At 36.9% G+C, this 19,555-nt stretch overlaps 1 non-coding gene across 1 annotated transcript in view; it reads right to left on the reverse strand.

The window, feature by feature from the left end:
* Window positions 1-19,555, reverse strand: part of LOC103259462 — a 46,293-nt gene that overhangs the window by 25,820 nt on the left and 918 nt on the right. The window contains exon 2 of the transcript XR_002481919.1: window positions 11,753-11,869. This is a non-coding gene — a transcript (uncharacterized LOC103259462). The remainder of the gene's footprint in view (window positions 1-11,752; window positions 11,870-19,555) is intronic.

Genomic DNA, 19,555 nt, shown 5'->3' on the forward strand with positions numbered 1-19,555 from the left:
AATCAGCATTACACTTAGCCAAGAAAGTGAATGATTATTCAATGAAACCTACAAAACAGTGCTGAAATTAAAGATGACTTAAATAAGTGGAAAGACATTCCATGTGCATGGATTGGAACACTAAATACTGGGAAGATGACAACACTATTCAAAATGATCTACAGATCCAATGCAATCTCTATCAACATCCCAACAGTATTTTTAACAGAAAGAAGAACCAATTCTAAAATTCATATGGAATTTCAAGGGACTCCAAATAACTATCAATCTTGAAAAAGTTGGAAGACTTCCTGATTTCAAAACTTACTACAGAACTACAGTAATCAAAGTAATGTGGTTCTGGTATTAGGAAAGATATACAGATCAATTAAATATACCTTTAAAATTGATTTTTAACAAGAATGCCAAGACTCATAGTCTTTTTTAAAAAACTGTCTTTTCAACAGAAGGCACTGGAAAACTGAATATCAACATGCAAAGAGGACCCTTACCTTATGCCATATAAAAAAACTTACTCAAAATAGATCAAATACCTAAATGTAAGAGTAAATCAATAAAGTCTTAGAAGAGAACAGAATTCTTTCTTTTTTTTTCTTTTTTTTGAGTTGGAGTCTTACTCTGTCACCCAGACTGGAGTGCAGTGGCCGCTCTCGGCCACCACAGCCTCGACCTGCAGGGCTCCGGCGATCCTTCCGCCTCAGCCTTCTGAATAGCTGGAATTATAGGCATGCGCTACCATGCCCGGCTGATTTTTTGATTTATTGTAGAGATGAGGTATTGCCAAGTTGCTCAGGCGGGTCTCGAACCCGCGGGCTCAGGCAATCCACTCACCTCAGCCTCCCAAAGGCGCGGGATTACAAACTGAGCCACCCAGCCCAGTGAGAACAGAATTCTTTATGACCACTAGATTTAACAATGACTTCTAGGATGATACCAAAAATACAGTCAACAAAAGAAAAAAACAATAAGCTGAACTTTGTCAAAATTAAAAACTTTCTAATATTAAGAGAGCAAAAAGACAATGCACAGAGTAAAAGAAAATATTTGTAAATCATATATCTGATAAAGAATATCCAGAACACATAAAGAATTCCTACAACTCAACAATAAGAAAACAACACAATGCAAAAATGGGCAAAGAACTTGAATAGATATTTCTCCAAGGAAATACACAAATGGCCAATAAAGATCTATAAAGATACTAAACAATGACAACAACAAAAAGAAAAGAACAAGTATTGGAAAGAATATGGAGAAACTGGAATCGTTTTGCATTGGCAATGGGAACAGTATTGGTAGTGGGATAAAACGTTACAGCCACTGTAGAAAATAGCTTTGTGTTGCCACAAAAAGTTAAACAGAATTACCACATGACTCAGCAATTTCACTCCTAGCAATATACCAAAAAACTAAAATTAAAAACAGAGACTTAAGAAAATACTTGGCCGGGCTCAGTGGCTCAGTCTGTAATCCTGTGCTTTGGGAGGCTGAGGTGAGTGGATTGCCTGAGCCTGAGGGTTCAAGACCTGTCTGGGCAACATGGCGAGACCTCATCTCTACAATAAAATAAAAAATTAGCCGGGCGTGGTAGCGCGTGCCTGTAGTTCCAGCTACTTGGAAAGCTGAGGCAGAAGGATCGCCAGAGGAGAGCCCAGCAGGTCAAGGTTGTGGTGGCCGGGAGCGTGCCACTGTACTCCAGTCTGGGCGACAGGGTGAGACTTCAACACAAAAAAAAAGAAAAGAAAATACTTGTATACAATGTACACAGCAGCATTATTCACAGTAACTAAAAGGTACAACTCAAATGTCCAACAGATATATGGATAAATAAAATGTGGTATATACATATGGAGGACTATTATTCAGCCTTAAAAGTAATAAAATGCTGATACATGCTACAATCTGGATGAACCTAGAAAGTATTATCCAAAGTGAAATAAGTCAGATACAAAGGATAAATATTGTGAAAAATTCTACTTATATGAAGTATCTAGAACTGGATAGTTTATAGACAGAAAATAAAGAATAACAGGGGCAACGTGAGAAGAAAGAATATGGAGCTACTGTTTAATGGGTTAAAAGTTTACAAATTTTTTTTTTTAATTTTTTGTAGAGACAGGATCTCACTCTGTCGCCATCCAGACTGGAGTTCACAATAATAACTCATTGCAGCATCAAACTACTGGGCTCAAGTGATCCTCCCACCTCAACCTCCTAAGAGGTTGGGACTACAAGCACATGACACTACACCTGGTTATTTTTTTTTTTTTTTAAGTGAGGGAGCCAGGCTGGTCACAAACTCATGTCCTCAAGCTATCCTTCTGAGTAGTTCAGATTACAGGAACAATCCACTATCCCTGGCTCAGAGTCTCTATTAGGGATAATGAAAAACTTATAAAAATGGATACTAGTGACTGTTGCAAAACATTGTAAATGTACCTACTGTTACTTAATTGTAAACTGAAAATAGTTAAAGTGACAAATTTTTTGTAAATGTACTTACTGTCTCTAAATTGTAAACTGAAAATGGATAAAGTGAGAAATTTTATGTTATGTATATTTTACCATACACAAAAAAAAAACAGTTTAAAAACTTATAAGAGTAGGTTGGGAAACAGGAAAACCCAAGAAAAAGGAAGCAAAGATTAATCAAGAAAGAATGGATGAGCCGGGCTCGGTGGCTCAGCCTGTAATCCCGCGCCTTTGGGAGGCCGAGGTGAGTGGATTGCCTGAGCCCGCGGGTTCGAGACCCGCCTGGGCAGCGAGACCTCATCTCTACAATAAATCAAAAAATCAGCCGGGCATGGCAGCGCATGCCTGTAATTCCAGCTACTCAGAAGGCTGAGGCGGAAGGATCGCCCGAGCCCAGCAGGTCGAGGCTGCGGTGGCCGGGAGCGGCCACTGCACTCCAGTCTGGGCGACAGAGTGAGACTCCAACTCAAAAAAAAAAAAAAAAAGAAAGAATGGATGTATTGGGTTATTAAAGGAAACCAAGAGAAATGAGATGAGGAATTTGAGTGATAAATGAACACAGAAAATCTATGAAAGAACAGATATATCTGCAACACGAAAGAATGGCAAGTGAATAACTTTGGAGAACCAAAAGAATATTAAAGAATGGAAACTGCATACATACCTCAAAATCATAGGAAATATTGCCAAATTTTTCACATCATATATATTTGTTCATGCAGTTCTCTAGCTCAAAAATTTTCATCTTTTTCCACTGACCTGGCATGCATATGGCCACTTTTGCTAAACTGTATTTATTATCTATATTTAGCTACTTGTTCCATCAGTATTTCTCAACCTGGTTCTAAATCAAAAGCTTAGATAAGACAATAAGCTGCAGTTAAGTTCTTGATTTAAATACATATATAAAAAGTCAGTAACTAAATAATTCAGAAAAGAAAAAATATGAAATACAATTTATCTACCAACAAAAATGAATAAATAAATAAGTAAATAAGTTAATTAATTAATTTGAAAGGAGAAATATTATGAAGATTCTTTCATACACAAAGACTAATGGGGGAGAGAAAAACTTGGCTTAGGCAACCCAGCTCAAAGTATCTGTCTGCACTGACCAAAATATATTTAAGTAAAATCCATATTAACTAGCATAATTCATGTCATACGTTAAAAAGAAAACTAGAAGAACATGTGGCTCAGATTTACACTTGGGAAATATAAAGAAGGAACTTTTCATCTTGTGGTCTCAACACCAAGTCATCTTTACCTATATCAAAAAATTTTTTTAATTTCTGCATTATTTTTGAAAAACCAGCTTAATACAAGGGCAATTTACATAAAAGTGGTAGAGACTGCAATACATAATAAAATTTATGTGCTGTCAAAATAATCTTGGAAAGTACAGTTGACTCTTGAATAACTGAGGTTTGAACTGTGCAGACCCATACATGGATTTTTTTCAAAAAATATACTGGAAATTTTTTGGAGATTTGCAACGATTTGAAAAAACTTGCAGACGAAACACATAGCCTAGAATATCAAAAAAAAAAAAAGGAAACAGTTAATTACGTCTTGAAAGCATAAAATATATGTAGATAATAGTCTACTTTATCATTTACTGCCATGAAATATCTCCAAATCTATTATAAAGTTAAAATTTATCAAAACTAATGCACACAGACCACACATGGCGCCATCTACTGTTGAGAAAAATATAAGCAAACATAAAGATACAGTATTAAACCACAAATGCACAAGATTAACTATAGTATATCCTATACTACTGTGATAATTTCTTAGCCATCTTCTATTGTTAATGCAGTGAGGTCAATTATTTCAAGTATTCACTTAAAACTAACCACAGTCTTAAAGGCTTTTCACTTTTCAAGTGAAAAATGTCTGTTTCCAATATAAGTTCTAGTTGTGAAACATTTTTGCAGGTAACGGAAAGTTCACAAATAATTGTTTACAGAATAAGCCACAGAGGTCACAGGTACTTGGAGCAAATACAGATTTCTTGTTTTTCTAATTAAATTCATTTTGTGATCATTTATGAGGAAAAAATTAAATCACCAACTACTCAAAAGGAAAGATTTGTATCTAAGAAGCTAAGTGTTTTGCTTTGAGTCCTCTTCTGCTTCTAAGATTATTTTAAAGTAAAGTGCTCAAACTGAATATAATATAAAAAGGGATCAATATAGAGAAAATAAATAGGAAATATTACTTTCCAATTTTTATAGCATTACTGAATTCCATTCTGTTTTTAATACCTTTTTCCTAACTGTTCAGTCATTTAAAATTGTATCCTGTCTGCTAACAACTACCCAGGATTTAATAAAATAATGTAGTTAGTATAGTTTACAAATCTGGGGCAGTATCTGCTTTATCACAGCTATTCAAATTTTTTAAAAATTCCTTTTCCCACTATGGTCTCACTCATCTCTATGTAAGATTTAGCAGTATAAGTAACTATATTCTTATTTTCCATGTCCTGGAGATTAATAAAGATATTGAATTCAAAAATAATGATTGCAAATTTCCTAAGAATAAAAGAATTGAATTATATATTGGGATTGAAAGATGTCTGATATTCTTTATTTGATGATTTCTAAGTATCACTTTTCAACTTGAGACACACGTAAAATAACACAAAATTCAATACCTGCATTGAAATTAGGTATCAAGGTGAACAAAGATTTGGAAATTTGAGCTTAACTTTTATTTCTTTGATTATCTATGATTTCTTTTAGGAAAAATTTAAGAGTAGAAATTAGTTCTACTAAAAATGGGAGAAGTAATGTTGAACTCTTAAACAACCATGATAATATTTTTAATATGAAAGAAACAAAAGATCATAAATGTACCTCTTATCAACCTATGCATGTCAAAATATATCTATACATCTCATACCTCACAATATGGAGAGATTCAGACTTATAAAGACAACACAGTTCACAGACATTTCACAGGTGTTTTTCAAATGACCTATAAATCAGATTTGAACACTATTATAGATTATGAAATATGAAGTTTCTTTCTAAATGACCAATATTTTAATATACTATGTAATTCTTGAGTATAATAATCTTTAATTTTCATCTAACTCATCTTCATCATTTGTTATTTTATCTTTCCCCGGTTCCTTCCATATAAATATTAAAGGTCATTGACTCAAAGTCAATCTAAACTTAAAGCCATAACTAATTTCCTTGACATACCAACTAGTCAGAAAAAATTAACATAAGCCTGGCAGTCTTTGCCAATGCTTAGTCCCATCCAAAGAGAGTAACAGTAACACTGTTTCTCTGGATGGTGTTCTAGTAGAGCCTTAACATGGCAGTAGCAAGAAAGAACAGAACACAAACCAATTAAACCTGAGAACTATAACTGTTGTCTCTACTAAGAAGGAATGCCATCTTTCTATCGTATCTATCCATCCAACCATTTATATATCTATCTTTGTCTTTCTGCTGTATCCTAGAACTACAGTTTAGTAATTCTATTTATATATTTGTATGGGCGCTGTACACTCAAAAGCACACACATGTATACCTCCTTTGCAGACTATTAACCACTGAGGCATTCTCATTCAAAGTACATGGGAGGGGGAGGGAGAGAGGGAAGGAGGAAAATTCAAAATGACAGTCAAAAATTACAAAGAGAGAACTCTTTGGTCACCTTCTGAGGATTTCAGGGAACGACTCAATTTGAAAACCAGTAAATAAGAGAAATCTACCATTTATTCTGCCTTTCCTGTATAAACTGTACTGCATGATAACCAAAGACTTGATAATAGACAAGTCTAACTTCTTCAATAAATAAAGAAGGAATGATAACATTCAAATGATACTATTTTGCAAAACCTAGTAAAATGATGGATCCAGCCTGGGCAACATAGTGAGACCTCATCTCTACAAAAAAATAAAATAATTAGCCAGGTGTGGTGGCACACATCTGTAGTTCCAACTACTAGAGAGGCTGAGGCAGAAGGATCACCTGAGCCCAGAAGGTCAAGGCTGTGGTAAACGATGATCATGCCATTACACTCCAGCCTGGGAGGCACAGTGAGAGCCCAACTCAAAAAATAATTATAGTAATTAAAAATTAAAATAATGGATCTAAGCAACAACCGTCAAAGGCTACTAAAACCATGAGGTAAAAAGTTGATAGGGAACTTTACAGTAGATAGATCAAGCTGACAATCCATTAACCCAGGGATCAATCTTATCATAAGAGAGACAATCAGACATTATATGTCTCATGATATGATTTGGAAAAATACATAATAATCTATAAAGCATTAGTTGAAAACAATTTAAACCCAAGTCTGAGCAAGCCTCTGGATTTAACTACCAACTCATAAGAAATAGAGGGGACAAAGGAATATGCTAAATGACACCATGAAGATGAAGTCAGTAAAATTTAAAATACGAAAATTAAAATATGAAAAATTCTGTAGGACAAACAACCTAGTTTATTCAACAAATAAATTATAAGGGGAGCCGGACTCAGTGGCTCAGCCTGTAATCCCAGCACTTTGAGAGGTCGAGGTGAGTGGACTGCCTGAGCCCATAGGTTCGAGACCCGCCTGGGCAACTATGGCAAGACCTCATCTCTACAATAAATCAAAAATTAGCCGGGTGTGATAGCGCATGCCTGTAGTTCCAGCTACTTGGAAGGCTGAGGCAGAAGGATTGCCTGAGTCCAGCAGATCAATGCCAGGGTGGTGTGAGTGTGCCAATGCACTCCAGCCTGGGCAATGGAGTGAGACTCCAACTCAAAAAAAAAAAAAATTATAAAGGGAGAAGAAAAAAGGAAAGAGAGAAGTAATTATAGATTAAAAGTGACTTAAGAAACATTAAATGCAGTAAGTGGAACTTGGTGAGATGTAGATGCAAATAAATCAACCATCCAAAAAAATAACCCTTTATGAAACAATGGAAAAACATGAATATTAATTAGATATTTGATTATATTAAGAAATTAATAATTTTAGACATGATAAAGTATTATGGTGATAGCAAAACAAAAATAGGTCCCTATCTTATGGCAATATATATATATGCGTGCATACATACATTTATAGATTAAAATTCATGATATGTGATTTATATGATATATGTGATTATACGTTTATAAATTAAAATTTACATGATATATGTAATTTGATTCAAAATAATCTAGGAAGAAGGTACAGGGAGCACTGATATAGATGAAATAATCGCAGCAACTTGGATGGATTTAGAGTCTTGGATGAATTTAAAGTCTTTTTAGAGTCTGTGATTTATCACAGAAACAAAGGACTGAGTAACACATGTTCTCACTCATAAGTGGACCCTGGACATTTACCATAATACTATAAGAAAGGGATTGGCAGTAGCCGGAAACTGCCAGGGTAGGGAGAGGGGTCAATAATATTAATAAGGATTGCAGGCAAAGTGGGGACCAAACAGAGGCCTAAACTTTACCTGTATGATAATGACTTGATACCTAATCCTGAATTGTACCCCACATCTTTAAAATAAAATACATTTTTTAAAAAAGATAGATAGATAGAGCAAGCCATGTAGTAACTGTTGAAACTGGGTGATAAGCTGTATGAGGTTCCTTATACTACAGTCATGCATCAATTAACAACAGAGATACACTCTGAGAAATGCATCATTAGGTGATTTTGTCATTATGCGAACATCATAGGGTGCACTTAAACATATTTAGATGATATAGACTACTACACACATAGGCTATATGGTATATCTGATTGTTCCTAGGCTACAAACCTGTACAGCCTGTTATTGTGGTAAATACTGTAAGGAACTGTAACACAATGGCAAGTCATTGTGCATCTAAACACAGAAAAGATACAATAAAAATAAATTATTGTAATCTTATGGAACCACCATCATGTATGTAGTATATTGTTGACCAAAACATCATTAGGTGAGACATGACTGTATCCTATTTTTATAATTTTTTTAACACCCATTATTAAAAGTTTGGAATGAACCATCCCATGTAGACTATTAACCTCAAAGACATTCTTATTTAACATAATGATCGAGTCTACTTACACAAAAGGCATCATTCCAGAAGCTAAAGACACAGTATAATAGGAGATACAAGAGTTTTAAACGTACCTACAGGATAGCAACTGACAAATGAAATAGAATTGTTACATAATTGCTAATACAAAGAAAGAAGTAATTAGAAGCATACAATTCCAGAGATTTGCTAATAACAGCTGACAAATATGAAGATGAACAATAAGCAAATGATGTATTTAATGGGTTTTGAGAGATAGGTTTTCTTTTTTTTTTTTTTGTAATCATCTCCCATTCTTTCCTCATCTAATCCATAGCTTTCCAATATTAACAAAGCAGTAAGACAAAGTAGAAAATATATCCACTTGCTTCTTCCTTTCCATACCAACACTGATTTTATGTTGCTTGGCATTTTGTTGGTTTCCTTTAGTTTTAGGAAGGCTTAACACCAAAACTGTTAAAAACACATTTGGCCACTCCCCTCTTTCTTATTTAACTTTCTACTGTACTATAATAACAAGAAGCATTTGATCAAAGTAAAAGAAATCTAGGTAAGAAAAAAATGTAAAACAGTAGCTCAAGAACTTTCCACATAATTATAGCTATTAAGGCTAAAATGGCCCTCCATAAAAACACAGTTAATCATAAACTACTAAATTTAAAACTGGTCTACTGCCCTAACCCAATAAATATTATTCATTTACTACTATTAGAAACTCACAAAAATATATATTTCTTTTGATACTAAGTTTGAGATTCCATATTTAACATAAATATCAATACCTACTTATATACACATATATTTAAAAGCAGTGACTTAAACATTACAAATATAACTGTAGATATAGTTGTCCTTTATCACTTTTATAAATTTATATTTTTTGAAGGACCTTTTAAAACTGTTAAAATGCTAAAATTCTCTTAATATTTTCTTATGACTGAGCACTGAGTATGTAACAAAAAGTATATACGAAAGATGTGCATTATGTATAGAAATTAACAAATATTACTTGCAAAATGAGTCATTCTACTTCATAAAAAAGGAAGAGGCCAGTCACCATTTCTAGGTCACAAAAGAAAGGAGCTAGAAACATTTCAGATATTAAATTGAAAAATAAAACGTTGTTTAATAGAAATACAGTTTTGATCACATCACCTAGTTCCCCCATGAAGAACTTTCAACTTTAAAAAGCATGAGGGGAAAAAATGAAATACATACGGCAGTTGTAACCACTTAAAAGGTCATATTGGGAGATAGTATTAAATATGCAGCAACCTGTTAGAGAATAACAATGTCAGAAGTTATTCAATGTATCCTTTTTTTATGTGGGGGATATATGTATTACAGGTTGAATTGTCCTAATGCAAAAATTAAAAATCCAAAATGTTCTAAAATCTGAAACTTTTTAAGCACCAACTTGATGCTCAAAAGTAATGCTCACTAAGGCACTTCAGATTTTGGATTTTTGGATTAGGATGCTAAACTGGTAAGTATAATCCAAGGAAATCCAAAATCCTGAACACTTCTGGTGCCAAGCATTTTGAATAAAGGTTATACAACCTGTAACCATTAATAAAAACAAATAAAAAAATAAAGCTGAAGTATTCAATACCAGTTGCTTATAAACAAAAGAAGAAGAAATAATATTGAGACCTAAACATAAAGAGGCATATGGCCCTAGGGTCAGACAAGGCCCAGAACTCTGTTCCCCTGATTTCTAGCCTGTCTTCTTTTTATTTCACAGCACTCCCTTCTCATTCAATGATGTCTGAATCAGACCATTATTAAAACAATTTGCATTTACAGAAGACATTAGACTGGCAGGTCAGATGTGCACAATCCAATCAGCTTGTTCAATGACCTCATTAGAACTTGGTATATCCACTACCCCACTTGCCCAAGGTCACATATGTTTCCAGGCAATGTAAGGTCTAAAATAACCCACAACTTTTCACACCTAGTCCCATATGCTTTGCTTTTGTAGAAGAAGTTCTGTCTAACAGGGCACAATGGCTCATGCCTATAATCCCTGTACTTTGGGAGGCAGAAGTGAGAGAACTGACTGAACTCACAGGTTCAAGATCAACCTGGGCAACTTAGCAAGACCTCATCTCTACAATAAATCAAAAAATTAGCCAGGCACAGTGGCACACGCCTGTGGTTCCAGTTACTTGAAAGGCTGAGGAGGAGGAAGGATCACCTGAGCCCAGCAGGTTGAGTCTGCAGTGGTCATGGGTGACCATGAGACTCCAATTCAAGTAAAAAATAAAAAATAAAAGTTCTGTCTAAAGTTCAAACTCTCAGGTAAATGTGCTCTCTTCATAGACACTAAAGTCTAATCTTTCCCCAAAGATTTTGTCCACAGGAATTCCATACTAGTCTTCATTTTCTGGGCTCATAGTATCCTGTATAGTTCCACCAATCTAAGACCACAATCTGTGAAATTTGCATGATCCATGTCCATTTCATAAAGTCACCTTTCTTTCTCAGCTATTAAGTACCCTAAAAAGTATCCTGTTTGTCTAAACTACATATCTAGATCATCAACACCAATGAGTTTTAATTCAGTAATAATAACATTAAACATCTATTAAATCTATTATATTGTGTTTAGAAACGTTTTCATGTACCTTTTTAATCTTTAAAACTTCATTTATATTCTAAACATAACCTAGACTCTCATCAAATCATATAAGAAATTGAGAGAGTAAATTCTGTCACATGAACACGTTACATATAGACATAATATCCCCACTATACAAAATATATATTCTTTTGTAAAATGATGAGAAATGTAATTTGATTTTTCTCTCTTCTGCTTAATATACTCTTTCAGCTGTATCCAATGCTTAAAATAACATAAGGAAATCCATTATAAATGAACCCAATCAAAACAAAGTCAAAGGGCCGCATCACCAAAGCAGCAAATCCCTAACAGCATTTGCTCCAAGAACTATTAAAGAATGGTAAAAAAAGGGAGGGGGGAGCCTACAAAAAAGTACCATATTATAAACATGGTATATTTCAGAACACAAATTATGTTAATATACTTTAAAACTTAAAAACATAAGATGACAATTAGATTAAAACAATTAGATGACAACCAAGCAATAATTTCAAATAACAACGTCACCTCTTTGTTGAATGCCAGCTATTTATTTCTGTCAACAATTGTCCTGCAGGAGTCACAAACAAAATGGGAATAGTATCTCCCTAAGATGTGTTCTGAGAAACTTACCATCATTTTGGCTCTTGCCCTTCACCTCCTCCTTCCACGATAGAATGGTGCTCAGAGGAACATAGTCCCTTAGGTATTCTTTGCGTCTCTCCTCTAAGGTCATCTTCAGCAAACGTTCTTGCAAAATAAAAGCAGAATCTCCATTTGTATTTAACTTTTAAGCATAGGAATCATTTTATACTTTAAATATTAACCATGTTACATTAACCAAAGACTTGGTACAATCCTGAGGAACATAAAAATGCAAATTCAATGACTAAATTTGCATGTTAAAAAATATTGAATTCCATATTAGCGGCGGGAAAAAAATCAAAGCCTGATGAACCTTTCTTGTTCATCATTTTCCCTTTCAATCAACATCTACAGACAGTCTACTATGTGCCAGGTGATATATTTAAACACTGCACATACAAAGTTGATCTTTAAACCTTGAGGAGTTCAAAGAGGAAATGGACAAGATACAAAATTGTGTGTGTGTGTGTATAAAATGGGCCGGCAAAAAAGTGCCATATTATAAATGTGGTATATTTCAGAACACAAATTATGTTAATATACTTTAAAGATTAAAAACATGAGATGACAATTAGACTAAAACAATTAGATGACAACCAAGCAATAATTTAACATATAATGCTAGGACAGGTAAGTACAAATAGTGAAAGCACAAAAAAGGCAGCCACCAAGATATTTCCTCAATTCTACAAATCATCATCAATAAAAGTGTGCCTTCAATTTAATTATAGCTTTGTGGAGATGATATAAGTATTACTTTAAATACATGTCTTGATTATAAGTTTAAAATATTGGCTGGCCGTGGTGGCTCAAGCCTGTAATCCCAGCACTTTGCAAGGCTGAGGTGAGTGGATTGCCTGACCCATGGGTTCGAGAACAGCCTGGGCAACTTGGCGAGACCTCGTCTCTACAATAAATCAAAAAATCTGCCAGGTGTGGTAGCGCATGCCTGTAGTCCTGGCTACTTAGAAGGCTGAGGTGGAAGGATTGCTGAGGCCAGCAGGTCGATACTGGAGTGGCTGTGAGCATTGCACTCCAGCCTGGGCAATGGAGAGAGACTCCAACTCAAAAAAAAAAAAAAGATTAAAATATTTTTAAAATGCATCCTACAATTAATAACAGTGGATGTTATTTATAAAGAACTCACTGCCCAGTGCAGTGGCTCACACCTGTAATCCCAACACTTTGGGAAGCCAAGGCAAGAGGATTGCCAGAATCCAAGGTTTCAGACTAGCCTGGGCAACTTGGCAAGACCTCATCTCTAAAATAAATTTAAAAATTAGCTGGGCATGGTGGTGCACACCTGTGGTTCCAACTACTCAGGAGACTGAGGCAGAAGCATCGCCTGAGCCCAGCAGGTGGAGGCTGCAGTGGCCGTGAGCATACCACTGCACTCCAGCCTGGGTAACAGAGTAAGACTCAGACTCAAAAAACAAAAAACAAAATAAACTCATCCATGTGCCAAGTACTTCACATGTATAATCTCACTGATCTACCTAATAACTCATAAAATTGATATTATTATTCCTATTTTACAGATAAGGAAATGAAGCACAAAAAACTAAATAGTTTGCCCAAAGCAAAAGAGCTTTCAAACAGTAAACCAAGATTAAAAATCCAGACAGGTATCTCAGTCAGCAATTACAGTCTACACTGTTAACTACTATACATTACATTTTCAGGAAAAGCTCCCCAAAGAAGGTGATACACATGCTGATTCATGAAGAATAGGTAGAATTTTAAAGAGGTATAAGGTAGCATCATCTCAGACTAACAAAACAGTATAAACAAAGGCTATATGAATACTATAGTTTAATGAAGTTGTAAGATACGGTATGAGAAGAGGAATGGCCACAGAAGTAAAAAGTAGCTGGAAGGCTGGGCGCAGTGGCTCACATCTGTAATTCCAGCACTTTGGAAGGCTGAAGCAAAAGGACTGACTGACTCCAGGGCTTCAAGATCAGCCTGGCAACTTGGAGAGACCTTGTCTCTATAAAAAAATAAAAAAATTAGCTGGGTGTGGTGTGGCACATGCCTTTAGTTCCAGCTACTTGGAAGGCTGAGGCGGAAGGATGACCTGAGTCCAGCAGGTCAAGTCTGTGGTGGCCATAAGCGTGCCACTGCACTCCTGCCTGTGCGACAGAGTGAAACTCCAGCTCAAAAAAAAAAAAAAAAGTAGCTGGAAACATAAAGTAAAACAAAACTGTATAAGAGGCCAGGTATGGTGGCTCACGCCTATGATCCTAGCACTTTGGTAGGCCAAGACAAGAGGACTGCCTGAGCCCAGGGGTTCGAGACCAGCCTGGACAACCTGACAAGACCTCACCTCTACAAATCAAAAGAATTAGCCAAGCATGGTAACACACACCTATACTTCCAGCTACTTACTTGAAGGCTGAGGGGGAAGGATCACTTGAGCCCAGCAAGTTGAGGCTGCAATGGCCATGAGTGTGTCACTGAACTCCAGTCTGGGGGACAGAGTGAGACTCTGACTCAAAAAAAAACCAACAAAAACTGTACAAGGAATTGTATGCCATGCTGAACAGTTTAATTTTAACCTTCATCTTATCAAGCAGACCACTATTATTGCCCCAGAAGGTATACAAAATGATCCACTAGGGTGCAGAAAACATGTAAGAAATTTCATTTATATTTATTTTTAACCAACAAAAACAAGGAAAAAAGTAATATTTACTAATATTCAATACTAAATGCTGGCATCCTCATTCAGTCTGTATGTCAGCTGTCATATATCACACTTTACCAATGGTCTCCATGAAGTAGACATTGACAGTTGTATTTTTACTCCCCAATTCTCCTCCAGTTTATTACAAACCACTATAGTTTAGGTGGGTGGATTTAAGGACAGCATCTAGTTTAAGGAAATCTAGCCCTCTCCAACTAATCACTTTAAAAGATTATTTCATAGAAATAAACTGAAGCATCCACATTAAATACAAGTGAACAAGAAACAGGGAACCATTTTTCCCACTTCTAGAACTGGAATTTCTTCAGCCACAGTAGAGACAAAAAAATATATATTTTAATCAAAGGTGACATATTCAAATCACATTATTTAGTGGTCAACAGATAGGGTATAAGGTAACTATGATACATTCAAGAATCTGAAATCAAGAATCTGGAAAGCTAGAGTGTGCTTTAGCCTAGAGATTTTAGAAATTATAACCTAAACTTCTGGTCCTAGAGGAAAAAAAGGGAAGATAAGGAAGAAAATGGAGGAAGGAAAGAAGGGAGAGGAACAAACCTAAAAAAAAAAAAAAAAAATGGCTGGGCACAGTGGCTCACACCTATAATACCAGCACTCTGGGAGGCCGAGGCAAGAAGATGGTCTGCGCTTAAGGGGTTGAGACCAGCCTGGAAGACTTGGTGAGACTTCAATCTGTAGATCCAGCTACTTGGAAGGCTGAGGCGGAAGGATCACCTGAGCCCAGCAGGTTGAGGCTGCCAGTGGCCATGAGCATGTCACTGCACTCTAACCTGGAAATCAAAGTGAGACTCCAACTCAAAAAAAAAAAAAAATTTAAGGAGTGGGCACAAATAGGGGAAGAAATAAAACTTAGTTGTCATTGGGGATACAAGGTTCAGTGATATGGAAGCAAGCAGGGAAAACAGTTTTAATAAGCAGAAAGTAGAATACCATCAAGTGCTAAACGAAGGCCTAGAAGAGTAAAAATTTCCCACTAATCTACTTTTATCAACTAGGTCACCAACATCATTGAAGAGAGAGCAAAGTGGTTAATAAAGCTGTCTGGGTTCTAACCTAAATCTTCATACAAATCTGTGTGATCTTGAGTGGTCAGTTACTTAATCTCTTTATGTTTCAGTTTCCCTTTGAGGTAGGAAGACAGATATTATTCCCAACGTATAGATGAGGAAACTAATAGAGGTCAAATAATTTACCTAAGGTCCTACACATAGTTATGCAGTATAAGAAAGACTCAAACCCAGGAAACTGGTGTTCAAAGCTCCTGACCTCACAATATGCTACTCCATACGGTTTCCTACCCCACAGAATCAAATCAGTACCATGTAAGGTACTAAGAATAATGCTGAGCATACAAACAGGGCTTAAGTAGTAACTATTCTTACATTAATACTATTATCATCGTTATTACTGAATGACTTTAAGAACATTTGTTTCATCAGAATACAATTGACAATAAGGGACTGAGTAAAACAAATCTGAACAGCAACTCTGAGGTGAAGCCCTGTGGAAGTAAAGCTAATTTAAAGTGGGAGATTGAGCACTGTTACAGGCAGTAGAGAGGAACATGAAGACACTGAGAAATTAAGCATACTCAGGAGTGAATAAATGCTGGCACAAGACCTAAAAAATATGAGATGGGATAAAGAGCACAAGCAGAGAGGTTAATCTTAAAAACAAGGAATAAAAATGCTTCATCTAAGATAAGAATAAAGTCAAAAGGACATGTTAAGGGACAGACCAGTGAGACTATGTGAGGCTGTTATGTTATATGGCAATTATTTTCTCTGTGAATTAAAATCTGTTTGGTATGGAGGATAGGGTCTTGGTGGAATAGGAAGCTTCAAGGGAATGGTAAATTTGGAATTATCACACAAAGACAGAAAAGGAAGATCACTAGCAGTATACCAAAGTACTACTCAAAAAGTACAGATCACTAATAAGAATTATTACATTATGTACTGAGCAGGTTAAAAGACATTATGAAGCAACTAAAGGTTTTAGAAAATGTCAAAAGGTACATATAGGAATGCAACCTGGCCTCTCATTCTATCTATTTAAAAGTTTAAGTGTGAACACTTAGAACAAAAACAAGATCAATTGTAAAACAATGAGATAATTTAAGTTACAATACTTGAAATGAAAATGCACCTGAGTGATTCTGAATTAGGGCTCAAAATACTAGATAGATCAATAATGTCTGTTTAACAGATGTGGTCTTGAGAACTCCTTAGTTGCTTAAACAATGAAACACTGAAGGCCAAGTAGATAAGCATTTTCTTGCCTCATCTTCGCAATGAATCCTATCTCTGAGAACCAAGTATGTTGTAAGTAGGCAGTCCGACATATTAGATGGTATACTGAGCTAAAAATATTTATAGAATGTCTTGACATTTTAATGAGATGGGAAAGCCTTCCTTTAGATTTAAAGGACAGCTGCAAAAATAGTGGAATGAAAGGAAAAAGGTCATGCATCCTATCAGTTTCTCATAATACTAACTACCGTACTAGAAATCTTTAGCTCTTCCTTGGTGATATATATTCTATATTTAAATATTCCAAAAATAGACATCCTAACACTGAGACATACAGTAAAGTCTTCAAATCATAACAACTTTTTCCTTAAACATGAAACTTCATGCAAAAATAACTTAGTCAGCCAGGATCGGTCGCTCAGCCTGTAATCCTGCTCTTTGGGAGGCTGAGGTGAGTGGATTGCCGGAGTCCACAGGTTCAAGACCCGCCCGGGCAACTTGGCGAGACCTCATCTCTACAATAAATCAAAAAATTAGCCAGACATGGTAGCACATGCCTGTACTTCCAGCTACTTGGAAGGCTGAGGCAGAAGGATCACCCGAGCCCAGCAGGTTGAGGCTGCGGTGGCCGGGAGCCTGCCCCTGCACTCCAGTCTGGGCAACAGAGTGAGACTCCAACTCAAAATATAAAATAAAATAACTTAGTCGCGGATAAGAGATAAAAATAGCTTAGTTTGGAATCATGACTTTGTAAATTGCCCTCTTCAATTGTGCATTTACTTCTTTATTTAAGCCGGGCTTGGTGGCTCAGTCTGTAATCCCATGCTTTGGGAGGCTGAGATGAGTGAATTGCCTTAGCTCGCGGGTTCGAGACCCGCCTGGGCAACTTGGCGAGACCTCATTTCTACAATAAATAAAAAAATCAGCCGGGCATGGTAGCGCGTGCCTGTAATCCCAGCTACTCGGAAGTCTGAGGCGGAAGGATGGCCGGAACCCAGCAGGTTGAGGCTGCGGTGGCCGGGAGCCTGCCACTGCACTCAAATCTGGGAAACAGAGTGAGACCCCAACTCAAATAAATAAATAAATAAATAAAACATTAATTCGATTATATTTTCCCATTTAATTAGAAGAAATAAAAGGAAAAAAATCAAGACATTAAAAAAAAGATTCTAAAACACTTGCCTGTCACATTCCAACTGTGCAGTTGGTAAATGAAGGAAGCATTATTACATTGTTGCTTTAGGAAATTGTTTTTCTACTATGACAGAAAAATAGTTCTTAAGTATTCTAATTTCATCAATGATTCATGTTATTGAAAACAATATCTATGCCTTCCACTATTTTGCCTTCATTACCATCAATAATACGAAGCTAACACTTCAAGAACATCAATAAATATGAGCATACATGATGTTTCAATGCTCACAGGGTAAAATCTTTTTGAAAGCGTGTTGAAACTAAAGTAACGGCGACTTCAAAAAGCAACATTACTTTATACACCAGGCTATTATTCTCCCTAGCATTTGTTTGGTGACACCAGAATTTTAAGTTTAGGTTCGAGACCCGCCTGGGCAGTGAGACCTCATCTCTACAATAAATCAAAAAAATCAGCCGGGCGTGGTAGCGCATGCCTGTAATTCCGGCTACTCGGAAGGCTGAGGCGGAAGGATCGCCGGAGCCCAGCAGGTCGAGGCTGTGGTGGCCGGGAGCGGCCACTGCACTCCAGTCTGGGCGACAGAGTGAGACTCCAACTCAAAAAAAAAAAAAAGAAAAGAAAACTTAACTACAGATATGCTCATAATCACTGAACACAATTAAATGACAGGAAAGCTAATCTTTCAAAATTGTAAAGTCCACTTTACTTGTGTTATTCAGTTATATTATGCTAAATCTTCCTATGGTTAACTTGAAACATAATCCCCTCCTCACCTCTTTCCTCATTCATGGCCAGAACCAGGCTCTAGAAAGAGAATTCTCTTTCCCCGTGAATTCCCTTTCTTACCTCCATTGTTTGGCCTTCAGGCTCACAAAGGCCAGGACTTGCAATAAAAATCTACAGGTTCCCTGGTCTGGGAAATAAACTTGCAATGCAGCCGCCCCAATATCCTCCTTCTGTAAAGAGGGGACACTCCGGAGAAACGCGCACGCCCCTCACTTGGCCTCCCCCCACAGACAGGTCTAGTGTATCTCGGCAATGGCACGCAAGGACTTTTCGCTACATTTCTGTAAAACAGCTAAAGAACGAAAGGAAAGAGGTGTGGAAAATAAGGAGGAAAAACAACGGCAGAGACTCGGGTTTTAAAACCGACCAGACTCTAACTGGGACGGGGTAGGGGACATGCAAGAGAAGGGGGATGAGTCCGCACGCTTCGGTTTCCTAAAGGAGATCACCGCCACTGGCGATCTGGATAAACCTCGATGTCACAAAAGCCAGGGGCGGGTTCAGCAGAGGGACATGAGTCACTCCGAGCAACTTCAGGCTCTCCGAGCAACTTCAGGCCGTGAATGGGGATGAAAGACAGAGACACACGGCGGAGAGAAAAGCCCATTCAGACTTCTCTGAAGGCGCGGACAAAACGCTCGTTTGGGCGGGGGAGGGGGGGTTCCCCTCGAGTTCCAGGTTGCCAAAGTCACGCTGCGGCGGCGGCGGCGGCGAAGGAGGCTGACCTCGAAAAGGGGGCGAACACACGAAGGTGGGGACACGCTGCCAGTGGGGAGTAGGGGCGCACTGGCTAGGAAGGCAGGAAGGAGGGAGGATGCAAGGGACGCGGGGCGCAGCAGCTGCAGCCTGGAGGGCCGGCCGGCGGGCAC

The sequence above is a fragment of the Carlito syrichta genome, unplaced genomic scaffold (genome assembly GCF_000164805.1).
Source record: "Carlito syrichta isolate Samal-C Ts95f unplaced genomic scaffold, Tarsius_syrichta-2.0.1 Scaffold302767, whole genome shotgun sequence".
Taxonomy (NCBI): domain Eukaryota; kingdom Metazoa; phylum Chordata; class Mammalia; order Primates; family Tarsiidae; genus Carlito; species Carlito syrichta.